This window comes from Vigna unguiculata, chromosome 5 (assembly GCF_037176805.1).
Source record: "Vigna unguiculata cultivar grain cowpea cultivar isolate G323 ecotype 2 chromosome 5, ASM3717680v1, whole genome shotgun sequence".
Lineage (NCBI taxonomy): Eukaryota > Viridiplantae > Streptophyta > Magnoliopsida > Fabales > Fabaceae > Vigna > Vigna unguiculata.
Window position 1 is genome coordinate 21,610,304 of NC_140796.1, and position 14,517 is coordinate 21,624,820.

Genomic DNA, 14,517 nt, shown 5'->3' on the forward strand with positions numbered 1-14,517 from the left:
TTATTTGGATTTTTATGTTTATTATGTTATTTTTTGAAAAACATTTGTTGTTGTTATGTATTTGTACTCATGACCATTATTTTGTGTTTGTCTTAGGTTATTATTTTGAAAACAATATTACTTCAACTATGTTTTAATTTAATTATGAATAGATTTCATGCTTGTTTTTAATTTTGTACTCTATGTTTACATTCAAAATTTGCTAGCTGAATCAAAGTGTGTTGATATAATTTGACATTGTCAACACCATAATCATGCTAGCTACATTAAATTAATTAATTTCAGCATAGGTTTTTCCTTTTGTTTTGGGTTATAAAAAATTGTTTATTTTCACTATTTGTTTACCTTTTTTAAATAGATTTCTAGAAATTTATATACCTTTTGTTGTATATGGTTATTTTTAAAATTTAGTATATATTGCTAGCCTAATGTCGAAGTTTTGATATTACTTTTAATGTCAACTACATTATGATGCTAGCTACATCAAAGTCATTAAGTTTTTATCTATGTATATTTTTCAACTACATTATTGTTTTCGTAACATATAAAATTTATTTCATGTTTTCAAAACCATTATTCCTTCATCAAACAGATTGATTAACAAATAAAAAACCTTTGTAACTTTGCATTTAAAGGATAAAAGTTGATTTTGATTTTCTTAATCATAATTGTACAATTATTTAAATGTTACCTTTTATTCTTTTATTAATTAGTTATCTTTTATCTTAATATTTTATTATATTATTTTTATGTGCTATTACTCTTTCAACTTCTTATTTGTTTTTATTTATTAAAAAAATGTTTATTTCTTTATAATTTTTTTAAAGTTATTTTTACTTTCTCAAAATTAATTTAAAAATTTTATTAAGTATCATTGCATTTTGAAAAACCCTTCTTTAATTTCTCTTTAATTACAAGTCTTTTCATATCTATATATTAACTTTTAATATTATCTTTTATTCTTTTATTAATTAGTTATCTTTTTTCCGAATATTTTATTATATTATTTTTATCTGCTATTACTCTTTCAAATTCTTATTTGTTTTTATTTATTTAAAAATGTATATTTATTTAAAAAAAATTTAAAGTTATTTTTACTTTCTCAAAATTAATTTAAAAATATTATTAAATATGATTGTATTTTCAAAAAACCTTTTTTAATTTCTCTTTAATTACAAGTCTTTTCATATCTATATAACCGTCTGTTTTCCTTATTTACTATCAAGTTTTATGTTTTTACAAAATCACTGAAAAAGAAAGGTCACTCCCCTACACTTGCTTTCATGGATTTCTCTTTGAGTGTCACTGCCAGAAAAACTTTAGGAAGGTTCACTACGTATCATTTTGTTCATAATCAGGTACGTCTACTTCACAAAAACTTTAAAAAATATGTGCTTTGCTGTTTTTTTTTTTAAGTTTAGACCAAACCACATTGCTTCTTCATCCATCTTAATCGTTCAAAAACATGTATTTCTCTTTTCACTTTTTACACAATATTACTTATTCTCGATTTTCTTTCTAAAAATTCAAACTTTGTGCAATAATCGTTCAAAGGTCATTTTTTTCTGTTTGTTTCCCATGCTTCATGTATGTTAAACTATATTTTCCTTCATAATCTATTCTCCAAATCTTACTTCATTTCATTTTTGTTATCAAAATGTCATCTTTCTTCAATAATCGTTGAAATCCGTTAAAAGTTCTGTTTTTGATGCATTTCTCATCTATGTCGACCTTTTTTGTCTTTCATAAGACAACTTATATTTTTACTTTGTTTGAACTCTAACTTAGTATTGGTTTCTTCTAAAGATGTCAACTTTTTTCATTAACCATTCAAATTCACTACTTTTCTGTTTTTTGTTTTTATCAGTTTTTCGTCTATGTCTCTTATTTTATTTGTTTACATCACCCATGCATGTTTTTATTCCTGGATTTTAATATTTATGCTTTCATCATCAGTTTCATATTTGTCTTATTCATCTTTTTGACTTTTCTATCTGTTTTTTGTCTCATTAGGAGTTTGGACATGTTGATCCAATATTTTTCGCTATTTTTGGTGAGGAATTAGGACCGGTTTGGCAGTTGGAAGATATTGAAGGGAATCAACATCAGTTAACTTTTAATATGGATGTGAATCATCCCGTTCTCACGGATGGTTGGTATAGCCTAAGAGTTTTTTTATAAATTGCAACATATCCATCAAATTGTATTTAGATATGTTGGCTATTCTACCTTCCACATCACTGTATTCCCCAACATGTCTACAATATCGACTGGTGCCAAATTTCTTTCAAACCTAATTCGGTTGCGAAAAAAACATCTATTTAGAGTCAAATTGTCAAAATCTCAATGCAAAGGCAGCCATCTGGTGAACTTATCATTTTATTATTTTTGTTTTATATGTTATTTTCTTTATATATTTTTATTTGTGGTCTTATTTTGTTCTTTTTTCATGACCTACAATCTGACTTTGCAGATTACGTTCGTAAACGTAGATTGAGGAGGTTGGAATTGCAGGGACGTCACAACACTTTCATTGTTCAATGTAAACTTCTGCTCCGTAATACACCTAAGAAGTCAAGTAAGATTGGGAAGGGATGGAAGGACTTCTGCACATTCAATCGTTTGGAAGAAGGATATATTCTTGTGTTTCTAGCTGACAAAAAAATGAAAAAGAAGATCAAAGTCTACGTCCACAAAGAATGTCGTTTTTAATATTGCACTTTTCTTTTAGTTTACTATTTATATTATGTATGTTTTTTTGAAGAACTTTGAAAGTACTTTGGTTTTATTTTGTTTGTAATAGTTTTAGCATCCTTTTTTTGTTGCTTCTTTATAATTAGAAGCCATATCTAAAAGTATTTAACCTAATTTAATTATCGTCAAGTTTTATATTTTAATTATTTTCGTAATACAAAATTTATTTAAGTAATGATTTTCTAAAATAATTTTTCATTTCGGATACTAAAAATAATTTTAAATGATTATAATAAGAATTCAAATATGTTAAAATATTTGATTGTTTTTCTTAAAAAAAGGTTAGAAGTAATAATAAAGAAGTCAACTTGATATTCTACAGTACTAATAATTGGACATACTAACTGAATATAATTTTCAAAAGATTTTATTAATTTCTTTACAAAAAATATTTTAATATTTCTTTCAAAATTTATTGAAATTGTTTTTTAGTAATAGAGTAACCATGAAAACATTAAAACCCATTTCAGTTTGAACTCTCTTACAAGTTTTTTAATTTAAATTTAATTTCTTTGAATTTTTTTTCATTTTTAAAATTGAAAACAATAAAATAATTTTCTTTTGCCCTTTCTTTAGTAGTTGCATGTTACACTCAATGTAGAAACAAATGTTTACTTTAATGGTTGACTATTACAAAGTATAGTACTTTTGTGCTTGCCAAAAAAGGACATATATCACAGATGCACATTCTGAAATGAGGCTTTGCATTGTCTGCAAATCATCAATTTGGACTTTGTAGATCAAATCTTTTTGAAAAGGTACGCTTTTCCAAATTTTGAGTTATTTGTTCAGTTCTGATATTTCCATATCAATGAAATGTTTGTTCTTTTTTGTCAAAAGTTTGTACTGACAGTACCTGAATCATCAGGAAGAATGTTGGTTGAATACTAAAAATGTGGCTACATATACTAATAGGTTTTTTCTTCCTCTCTGCTTTACTTTCTTCACAGTGCATTGTTAATTGCTTTTGTTATTAGTTTTCTATTTTTAATTTTAAATCTTAATCTTATTTGATTTCCAACATGTAATGAATTTGTAAAACACCATAATACCCCAATACAATGCATAACTTCTGCACACTTTGAACATTATCACAAAAAAATGGATTCAACAAATGGAAGAAGAAAAAGGAAGAACATTCTCCCACAAAATTTTTCCAATACCTTGATGAAGTCCACAGGTTCAATATTTTTATGTTTCTCACATTACATTTTTAAGTTTCTTCATTTTTTCTAGCTCATTTCATTCGTTTCTCATCCAATTCAATTAAATCTACACTCATACGTAAAAACAAATATGCAAATTCTAATCTTACTTCATCTATGTTATTTTTTTTTTTGTTATTTTGATTGCAGTAACAAATGAGGACAAATCAAGTCCAAGTGAAGCATTTCCTTTTCCAAATACTACACCTCTTTCTCAGTTAAGAAATTGTGGTAATAATTTTTTCATTCACTATACATTTCATCCAACAAATTTATTACTGCATTTCATTCACAAATCTGCATTCATTGATTGCACTAACACAAATCTGTATTTTGTAAAACCTTTCAGTGTCATAGTTTTCTATTTGTGTTGCATATTTTACATGTATTCTTTTCTCATTTGACTTTTTAACTATTCTACCAGTATGGAAAGAAAATGTTACGCCAGATGCAACTATCAAAACCTACTTATCGCTCAATGAAGATACAGACGTGCAGAATAAAAGAATTCAATCTACAATTAGAAAGCCACTTTCCGAGTTGACATATTGTGGTAAGTTTGGTATTTAATTTAATTTTCATTCAAATTCAGTACAAATGCTAGCACTACACACTTATTAGTCTCATTATTCATCTTTAATGCATATTATACAATTAACACACATTGATATTAGATGACATCATTTAATAATTAATTCGTTTCATCTTTAAATGCATTTCATAATCCTTTTTTTAACTGCATTTTGTAGAACTTGACTAAAATAAGGGAAAGTTGCACGAAGAAGAAGGAAACTTATTATAAATCAGAAGTTGGCAGAAAAAAAGTAATACCAAGCGTAATAAAAATGATTAAATACTAATTGTTTATATATCTATTATTATCTTATCTTCAATTGAATTCCTTTCATAATAAATTTTTCTATTACTACCTCTCTTATTAGAATTTCATGGTTCTACATCCATTGGATCTACCAATGCTCCAATTTTGCAAAACAACAACAGTAACAACACAGGTACAAATGAAAAATATATTAATTTTTTTAATGCTTTTCTCTTAATATATTAGTGCTTTAATATATTTTACTATTTTTTTTTAAATTGAGTTGTGCAGACTCAAATTGAAGTTATTTTAGTTATTCAAATGTATAATTATATTTTAATGATAAATTAAATTAAGAACAAAATTACAAAATCATATATATCAATAATATTTAGAATTCAGTTCATTAATTTGTGGATGTACCTACAGGTATTGTTCAATTTGATTGTCCTATTGGAAGAAGCAAAACCAATGTGTTTAATACAGAAGAACTGTTACCTAAAGAAATTGTGGGTAGCAGCTCTAGTCATGCTTCACTAAATTCTTCTGCTTTTTCTGAAGTTGTTAATCCTTTTTATGTTCAACAAAACCAAAGTCATTGTAATTTATAATATAAACAAAATTCATCTCATTACTTTAATTTCTTTAATTGTTACAAATTGAGCTTGCTAATATTCATTTCAATCTATGTTAAAGGTTTACAATTCTGTCAGCCTTCTCGGGAGCAGGCTATTAGATCTATTTCGAAGATATTGGATTTTGACAATAATTCTGAAGAAGATGAAAATGATGGTAATCAATAATGGTTCATTTTAAATAATAAATACTTTCTGTTTCTTTATGTAAAATTGTTTTTTACTTTTCTTTCAGATAACATAATTTGACATTTCAAATCTGATTTGTATTCAAAAGCTGAAATTCAAGGTGAAACAATACTTTTTAGTTTTTTTATATTTAAGTATAAATATTATTTAATTACTGACATATATGTTTTTTATGTACTTAGGAAATGTTAATGTTGGGGAGTGTTCACTTGAGTGTCCCTATTGTCAAGCTCAACTGTGGTATGAAGAAATATCTGATAAATGCAAAAGATTAAAACAAGTTGATTTCTCTCTTTGTTGTCAAAAGGGAAAAGTACAACTTCCATTGTTGAAGAAACCTCCACAATTGCTTCAAAAGTTGTTAAAAGGTGAAGACAGTACAAGCCAGCATTTCTTACATTACATAAGAAGTTACAACAACATGTTCTCATTTACATCCATTGGTGCTAAGATCCATTCCTCAATCAACGATGGATCAGGTCCTCCTCAATTTATTCTTAGTGGTCAAAATTACCATCGCATTGGAAGTTTATTGCTTGAAAAAGGATCAAATCCCAAATTTGCACAACTATATATTTATGACACAGAAAATGAAACAAGCAACAGAGTTAGTCACTTTGGGTATGTTTAAATAGTTTCTTTATATATAATTGACTAATTTTTAATTTGTCAGATCTGATAGTCAGCAATCCATATTTGATAAATCATTGATCGAAGAATTGAAGAAAATGATTGACAAACACAATGTACTTGCTCAAACATTCAAAAGAGTAAGAGATTTTATACATGACGATGAACAATCAGATTTTGGATTGAGGTTATTTAGACATCGCTTTAAGGATCCTAGAGTATACAATACACCAGTAGCAGATGAAGTGGCAGCATTGATTGTTGGTGATTTGAGCACCTTAGAAGTAGGAAGGGACATCATTGTCAAGAAAGTTTCTTGTCAATTAACAAGACTACACGAAACACACACAAGTTTCATTCCTCTTCAATATCCTTTGATTTTCCCATATGGAGAGGATGGTTATCAAAAGGATATTCCAATTAGAGATTGTCAAAAATATGGACAAAGTAGAAAGAGAATTCGCATTTCTTTACGAGAATTCATTGCTTTCAGAATACAAGATAGAAAGTTTGAATTTGGTAATGTTGTAAATTCACGTAGATTGTTTCAACAGTTTTTAGTGGATACATACACCATGATTGAAGCCCAAAGGTTGTCTTTTATACGAAATAATCAAAAACTCATTCGTTCAGATATTTTGAATGGGTTACAAGAAGCTGTTAACAAAGGTGAAACTGATCCTTCTTCCATTGGTAAGCGTATTGTTCTTCCAGCTTCATTTACAGGTGGTATGAGATACATGTTCAATAATTGCCAAGATGCTATGGCAATTTGCAAGAGGTATGGCTATCCAGATTTGTTTATAACAATCACATGTAATGTAAATTGGCCTGAAATTGTTGATTTTGTCAAATCAAGAGGATTAACTGCTTCAGATAGGCCAGACATAGTTTGTAGAGTTTTTAAAATGAAATTAGACCAAATGATGATAGATTTCAAGAAGAATAATTTCTTTGGCAAAGTCAATGCAGGTATACAATTTTAATTTTCTTAATTTATTTTTCTTACTGCCAATTGTTTTCTTTAATAATTATTTTACAAATTTAGGTATGTATATAGTTGAATTTCAGAAGAGAGGTCTGCCACATGCTCATGTATTACTATGGTTGAGTGACTCTAACAAGTTAGAAAATGCAAAGCATATAGATCAAGTTATCTCTGCTGAACTTCCTCATCCAGATCTCTATCCTAAACTTTCAAAGGTTGTTCAAACATATATGATACATGGTCCTTGCGGAGCTGCTAGATTCAACTCGCCATGTATGAAAGAAGGTCGGTGTTCTAAATTTTTTCCTAAAAAATTTATACATTCAACTACAATTGATGAAGATGGATATCCTGTATATAAACGTAGAGATGATGGTTTATTTGTGTTGAAAAATGGACATAAATTAGGTAATGCAAATGTGGTGCCGTATAGTCCTCTTCTCTTAATGCGTTATCAAGCTCATGTTAATATAGAATATTGCAACAAATCCAACTCAATCAAGTATTTGTTCAAATATGTCAACAAAGGTCCTGATAGAGCAACAATTAAAATTACAGACAAAGAGAATGAATCTACAGAGATGCGTATTGTTGATGAGATAAAAAGATACTATGATTGTAGATATTTATCTACATGTGAAGCAGTTTGGCGAATTTTTGGTTTTGATATCCATCATAGGTGGCCAGCTGTTCAACGATTAACTTTTCACTTACAAGATCAACAACCAGTTTTGTTTAAAAATGATGATCGAATTGATGATGTATTGCATAGGAATGAGAATATGAACACCATGTTCCTAGCTTGGTTTGAAGCTAATAAAAAATTTGAGGAAGGTAGAAACTTGACCTATGTTGAATTTCCAACAAAGTTTGTTTGGATGTCTCAACAAAAATAATGGAAACCAAGAAAGCAAGGTTATAGTATTGGTCGACTTACATATGTTCCTCCAGGATCAGGTGAATGCTACTACATGAGAATCTTACTAACAAAATAAAAAGGTTGTATTGATCATGATAGTATAAAGACAATTAATGGTAAAACATTCTCCAAATACCAAGAGGCTTGCCAAGAATTTGGATTATTGGCAGATGACAAAGAATTCATTGATGCCATTAAAGAGGTTAGCCATCTTGCATCTGGAAATCAACTTAGAAGGTTATTTGTTGGTTTGTTAATCATGAATACAATGACTAAGCCAAATGTTGTTTGTGATGAAGGCATGACCACCTCCTTAGAAGCTCCATCAAGAAGGATCACTAGAAGCATGTCTAGAGGGGAGTCTTCTATTCCATCACCTTTATCTTTGTTTTGCATTACTTTAGTTTGAATTCCCTAAGTTGGTTTCTAGTTGATTTATTTTGGTTGACTTGTTGACTTTGATCCAAAGTTGACCTTTGACCAAGATTAGATTAACTTAAACCAACATGTTAATCCTTGTTTGTCTTGTTTTGTAGGTAATTAAGAGAAAGTAGAGCATGGCTAGGTGGCACTTGGTGATTGGAGCACTTGGATGAAGTGGAAGAGAGAGGAAAGCAAAAAGCATAAAGCAAAAGCAAAAGTAGACATGTACCTTGTCTCCTTTTGCCTTTGTGGTTTATGCCTTAGAAGGTCACTTGGTCTCCTTCCTCTTTTGGCCTAGAATCCTCATGGGAATGCCTCCACCAATCATCTTCCTTCACTTGGCCAAGACTCACTCTCACATTAGGTTTAGGGTTTGCTAGTTAATCCTTTTTCATGTTTTTGTATTTGCTAAAGGACCCCTATGAACTCCTATTTAAAGGGTGCTCCTTGTCTTGTAAAAGGGTTGATCATTTTGTTTCTAAACTATTGTGTTTCAACCTTTAAATTTTCGTGAGCTCTCCTTCCTAGAAGTGAACTCACCTTTGCCTTATCTTGCTTGCAAGTGGCGGCACCATCACTCATCTCTAGGGCTTGGTTGGCTTAGATCCCCCCCTATGAGTGGCGTGCTTCTTCCATGCTTCATCTTCTATGCTTTCCATTTTTAATGTTTCTTCTTTCATTTTGGTTCTTTAAGTGTTGTTAATGTTGTGTGAGTTTAAGCTTGAATCCAACTCTCTTCTTCCTTTCATGAGCTTGAGAAATGAACCTTCACATCTAGATAGCTTGCTATCTTAATGTCCAGTGGGAATTTTCAAAAAAGCTTTCTTAAATAACTTCACCATATTCATAACTCTAAAAGGAAACAAGATAATCCTTCATCAGTTTGGGATGCAACTTGGACTTTACTTGCAGATGGTATCCTATATCAAAAAAGAAAAGACTTGAACATACCAGGTACTAAATTGAATTATTCTACACTGTTTTTTCCATAATTAGGTATTAATTACATATTCTATTTTTTATATTTTCAAATTCAAGAGCATGATTTACACAATCTTTGCTTACTAGAAGTACAAGAACTTCTAAATTCAAATGGGCGAGCTTTATCAGATTATAGTTGCCTTCCTTAACCTGATCTTTCAAATTCATTCAAATTTCAGAACAGGTTCATTGTTGATGAAATGAATTATGATAAAGAAAAAATGGAGAAGCTACATCAATCTCTATTGTAGTCTGTCACTAATGAGTAACTACATGTTTATAACAAAATTATGACAGCAGTGAACTCAGAGGTAGGGAATTTCTTTTTCTTATATGGTTATGGTGGTACTGGAAAAACATATCTCTGGAAACTTTTGTCAGCTGCTATTAGAGCAAAGGGAATGATTGCCCTTAATGTAGCTTCAAGTGGCATTGCATCTTTATTGCTTCTTGAAGGTAAAACTGCTCATTCTACTTTTTGCATACCATTAGCAATCAATGATGAATCAACCTGTAACATCAATCAATAAAGTCTTCATGCTAAACTATTGATGGAAGCAAAACTTATAATATGGGATGAAGCTCGTATGATGAATAAGCTATGCTTTCAAGCTTTTGATAGAACATTGAGAGACATTATGAGAGCTACGAATCAACATAATGCTGACAAACCATTTGGTGGAAAGGTGGTGGTCTTGGGCGGTGATTTTAGACAAATCTTGCCAGTAGTAAGAAAGGGATCAAGGTATGATATTGTGAACTCATCAATTAACTATTCTGATTTGTGGCAATATTGCACAGTTCTTAAGCTATCACAAAACATGAGGTTAAAGACTGCTGCTTCAAATGAAAGTGCAAAAGATATAAAAGAATTTGTTGATTGGATTCTTAAAATTGGAGATGGAAATATGAATTTGAATGAAAGTGGTGAAGCCAACCTTTCAATACCAACAGATCTTCTAATTCAGGAAAGTGAAACACCTTTACTTTCTTTAGTCAAATTTGTTTATGGTGGTCTAATTGAAAATATCATGGCTCCTGGATTCTTTGATGATGGTGCAATACTTTACCCTACAATTGATAGTGTTGAACAAGTAAATGACTTCATTTTATCTTTGATTCTTGGTGAAGAACAAGTTTATTTAAGTTCAGACACTCCTTGCCAATCTAATGATGATCAAGAAATTCAAGGTGAGTGGTTTACTCAAGAGTTTCTAAATGATATTAAATGTTCAGGAATTCCAAATCATTGGATTAAATTGAAAGTTGGCGTACCAATTATGCTTTTAAGAAACATTGATCAAGCAAATGGTCTGTGCAATGGTACAAGGTTGCAAGTTAATGATTTGGGAAAGAATGTTATCTCTGCTACAGTAATAACTGGCAAAAATGTTGGTGACAAAATATTCATACCAAGAATGAACTTGACACCTTCTGATTCCAGCATCCCGTTCAAATTTCAAAGGAGGCAATTTCCAATATCCTTATGCTTTGCGATGACAATAAACAAAAGCCAAGGTCAAACTCTTTCTAAAGTTAGACTTTATCTTCCTCGCCTAGTTTTTACTCATGGACAATTGTACGTAGCAATTTCTAGAGTCACATCAAAGAAAGGACTAAAAATCTTAATTCTGGATGAAGATGGAAAAGCAACCACTACAACTACAAATGTGGTTTACAAAGAAATATTTGAAAATCTTTGATAAAGGTATACAAATTACTTTTATATAATTCTTACAATTTTTCAATTGTTGTACATTTAACTGTATTTATTTTTTACCTTGCAGATTACAATTGGTGCAGATTACTTTATTTTTTAGGTCGATATACAAATTTTGGTGCACATTATAGTTCATGGAGATTAGTAGTGTATAATATATAGTGATTGATAAATGTTTTGATAGTTGCATTGGACATCATTTTGTTTTCCAGGAGCTACTTCTTTGAATTCCAGTAATGCTACTTATATATTAATACACTATTGTTTCTTTTATTAGTTATATATATGTTGGTTTTCAGTTGTTATTTGTTGCTTTACTGTATTGTGAACAATAAATGTCTATATACATGTGCTTGGGTGTTACTGAAAAAACAACATTCATTTAAATTTACATAATTGCATTTCATTTCTTTAATTTTCTAAATGTTAAAGAATCTGCATTATATATTTTTTCTGTTACTTTACCTGTAACTTCTATACTTTATTTTATCTGTTACTTTTTGTGTCAGTGAACAATAACAATTTTAAATTTGTTGTCACTGTTTGCACGTGATAATGTTCTCTATTCTGACTTAAACTTTCCCATTCCTTCACAACTTTCACTTTACCATTTCATACACATCCTTCACTCAACACTACATTTGAACCTCCATTTCTCTGCAATTACAAAATTGGAAATGGAGCAAACCCAAGATCAGAGAACAATACTTTGGAAGTTCAACACCATCTACATATTCTCTAAGGTATGTCTTCAATTTTAACACAAATACAAATTTAGATATATTACCATGCATTGAGATTTTCTGTTCTATGTGGTTCGCAGTGTTCTGTATTCATAACCTATGTACTGCACTTTAATATATATCTACAGATTTCAATGTTCAGAATGTTTTCTATTTATTTTTTAAAAGAATTATTAATTCTGAATTCAATTTTTATCAACGTCTGTTTATAAATAGATATATTTTTTGTTGCTATATATGTCTGTTGACAACTTATATATGTTTTGTTTTTCATTCTGTTATTGCAGAAAAAATATTGATAATGTCTTTATTGTTTAAAAATAATTTAGTGTCCTCATTATTTTGTAGCCATTTTTGTTTGTTGATCGACACTTTGCTGTTGGTTATGCACACAAATTAGGCCACAGTGGCACTTGGTAGATGTAAATGGTATGAGCACAACAGTTACCTATAACATGGATTCAGATAACCCAAGGTTGGTTTAATATGAGAAATTTGTATCAAATTCAAAGTGATTCTCACATCCAGTTTTAGTATTTGGGAAATTCTTTATTTCACCTAACAGTGTTTAAAGGTGGATGTACAACAACAAGTTGGACAATATTTATGAACCGTATTACTCATCAAAATACAAGATCTATATTTTCAGTGAAATTGTCAAAGTATCAAAGCAAAGCAAGTCACTTGGTATATTCCTTCTTATTTATTATTATGCTTATTACTATAATTAAATTGAAATACTTATACTAACAATAAACGTTTTAATCATGTAGGATTTGCCATCAAAATTTGCCAACTTTATTCGGGAGGTGAAGGTAGAAGACGTCTTTCTTATAGGGCCTAAAACTATAGTGAATTGCAAAATACTAATATCCAACAAACAACGAAGTTCAACAAAGATTGGTCAAGGTTGGAGGCTATTTTGTTTTGAAAATGAATTAAAAGAAGGAAATATTGTTGCCTTTCAAGTAGACAATGATTTCATCGAATCAAATGTTGAAGTATTCGTGAATGGTTCTTGTTGTGATTAGATTAACAATAATTTTGTAATGTTGATGAATTATGGTCATTGAACTTTGTTATATGACAATATAGTTGTGTACTTCATCAATTATGGATATTGAACTTTGTTATATTACAATATAATTGTTTATAATAAATGGTTATTGAACTTTTCCTAATTTAATAATTTATGATAATTATTACAAATAATCTCGTGCATTGCACAGGTCAAAAAACTAGTTTTAAGACAAAGATAAATATTATTTATCTTTATAGTTATTTTAAAAATATTTGGAGAGATATAGACTATTTGACAAATATAGTTGGTTGATCATATTAATATGTAATATAATTAAATTAATTAATTAATTAAAGATATATGATAAATAAGATAATTATTTAAAAATATCAAATAAAATATCTAAAGATATATTTTTCCTAAATTATCTTCTATCATAAAGATAAAGAAAACTGCAAGGTCCAATTTTGTTGTTGCTCTCTTCTTGGTTTAGCCAAACTTCTTTACTTTTTCAAGTTTTTCTTGTCGTCTTCATGCAATGCTTGGCTTGGATTTTTGTGATTTTGCTAATTTCTTATTCTTGGATTTATAACATTTTTTTGTATATCATGCTCAATAAACACAATTATAGGAAATCTCAATTAAATCAATCTTTAAGCACAAAAATTAAATTAAATACCCATAATTAAACATTAAATGAGGGCAAAAATACGCACTCATCAATGTGACCAAATCATCATCATTTTTTTTTGTCTTTTTCAAACTTTTTGTTTTGATGGATTTTTTTTATTGATGAACTGTCTGTCAAACAAAAGCGCAAACATTATGTCAACCGTCGGTGTGAGGATGACCCTTGTTCAAGGTAATTTAAAGAAAAATATTTGTTATTTTAAGGCTCAAAGGGATAACAAAGGATGACATTTTTTTTGTTTTTCGATAAAGAAACATGGCCACACATGATTTCAAAAACATGATTATTTTCTCTTTCAAAATTTAACTCAGGAAAAAATTGGATTTATGTCACAAGTTGCCCCTTATTTTATTCTTGCCTTTTTTTTTGCCTAAATCGTCCTTTCAGATTTTCAATCTAGTAGACATTTTTTTTTCATGTTAAGAGATTTGCTTGCAGTCTATCTAAGACAGTGTGTTCCTTTTATGTTGATCCTCCATGAAATACAAAATGTAGGCTTCAGGTTGGAAAGGTAATGGAAAAATGATGAGTTTGAATATTTTATGTTCTTCAAATAAGATAAATGCTTCAAAAGTTATAATATGAAACATTATTTATTTATTCAACCTACTGATTTAACCTAAAAAGTTGTCTACTTTTCTTTTTTTTAACTACCCTTAGGTTTTTTGTCTAGAGAACTTTATTTTTCTTCTGTTTTTTTTCCTTTCTTTTTATTTTTTCTTTTTTTTTAATTTCTTTTTTGTCTCGACAGATTTAGGGACCACCCAATCAGTGCAGGCAAGGATAAACTTGGAAAAT

At 29.2% G+C, this 14,517-nt stretch overlaps 1 pseudogene; it reads left to right on the forward strand.

Moving 5' to 3' along the window:
* Positions 1-1,283: 1,283 nt before the first annotated feature.
* On the forward strand, positions 1,284-11,247 carry LOC114184480 (uncharacterized; annotated as a pseudogene).
* The last annotated feature ends 3,270 nt before the right edge of the window (positions 11,248-14,517 follow it).